At 53.9% G+C, this 1,193-nt stretch overlaps 5 annotated features.

Moving 5' to 3' along the window:
• Positions 360-1,073: a transcriptional cis regulatory region, noted in NCBI's record as "CRISPR/Cas9 deletion fragment for R3 element". NCBI's record gives its function as "contributes to expression of Runx3 in Ntrk3/TrkC neurons" and the evidence as "EXISTENCE:knockout evidence [ECO:0001091][PMID:28007784]".
• Positions 360-1,193: part of a biological region, named in NCBI's record as "DRG (dorsal root ganglion) regulatory region upstream of Runx3", that runs on past the window's edge. NCBI's record gives its function as "regulatory_interactions: Runx3".
• Positions 727-957: a conserved region, noted in NCBI's record as "conserved region; CNE2". NCBI's record gives the evidence for it as "COORDINATES:sequence similarity evidence [ECO:0000044][PMID:28007784]".
• Positions 879-950: a protein binding site, noted in NCBI's record as "-94 kb Brn3a binding probe". NCBI's record gives the evidence for it as "EXISTENCE:protein binding evidence [ECO:0000024][PMID:20096094]".
• Positions 894-933: a transcriptional cis regulatory region, noted in NCBI's record as "BRNF-R3 region containing two Pou4f1/Brn3a recognition sites". NCBI's record gives its function as "contributes to R3 element activity" and the evidence as "EXISTENCE:site-directed mutagenesis evidence [ECO:0005528][PMID:28007784]".

Consider the following 1,193-nt stretch of genomic DNA (forward strand, 5'->3'; position numbering starts at 1 on the left):
GCTACAGGGGGACAGGGTGGAGCAGGGACCAGGTCTCCTCTCTAAAGCCTGATCCTTTAGCCCCTTGGCTCTCCTGACCCACCTTGGGCTGTCACACTACTCTCCCAACATCTGAATGGCTCTTCCTTCTCTATTTCAACCAGCCTCTGCCTTCCAGTGTCCGGCTGCCTGATTGTCTCCAGTGTCCACGTAGTGGGAAGTTGCTGGTCCTCAAAGCATTCACTTGGCCCGCCCAGTGGCAGCCAGCCCTGCCCACTCTGAGCCTCCCTGGCTCAGGACCAGCTTGCTGCAGAGAAACCCGGAGCTCGATGCTCCTGACCACCCGATGGCCACTGCTCCCTCCACTTAATAAATGGCCCGAGAACCACGGGGTGGTCGACGGTCGAGCCTGCACAGGGCAAGGTGGAAATTAAAAGCAGTGGCTGAGTGTGTGTTTGCAAGCAGCTGCAGGAACCATGAATATTTTACAAGAAACCGGAATTATTAATGTTTCAATAAAAACCCAAACCCCCATGTCCATGGGAAGGTTACATGTGACTTCAAGCCTCCGGCAAACCACTGCGGTCCTCCGCTGCCCTCCCCAAAGCCACTCAGCGCGGTTTTGCTTAAACCGTCCGCATCTCTCAAGCCTCAGCCTGCTGCTCCTCCCGGGTGGGGAGCTGCATCCGCCCAGCCACCCCGATAATTAGCAACCCCCCCTCCTTCCTTCGGAGCTGTACACGGCCAGAGAAATATTTCTGGAAGACTATTTACGAACTTCCCCATCGTCATCAATCACCCGGGGAAGAAGGCACGCAGCTTGGCTTCTTACCTCAAGGACTAATGTAGAAAAGCTATTTACTGGGCACGGACAGGGCTGCGATTTCTGCTGCCATTACTATGGAATACATAATAGCATCAATAATTAAGTATAAATCGGGTTTAATATTTTATGCTGGCGACATGTAATTTACACTCTACCCGAGATATCAAAGGTCACGTCTGAATGAGGGAGTGTGGGGTCGCAGTGTGTTGAGCATATGCCCCCCTGGTGACAGCTGTGGCCTATGGAGGGATGGGAGGGATATTCGACTTGGGAGCCTCAGGGACAGTGCTGGTCCCCGGAGTGCGGATCTTTTGAGGAGGTTCCTGGCCTCCTTTGGGGTAAACTGCCCAAAGTGGGTGATGCTTCTAGGGGCTCTCAGAGGGCAGTA

Source organism: Mus musculus, chromosome 4, assembly GCF_000001635.26.
Source record: "Mus musculus strain C57BL/6J chromosome 4, GRCm38.p6 C57BL/6J".
NCBI classification, from domain to species: domain Eukaryota; kingdom Metazoa; phylum Chordata; class Mammalia; order Rodentia; family Muridae; genus Mus; species Mus musculus.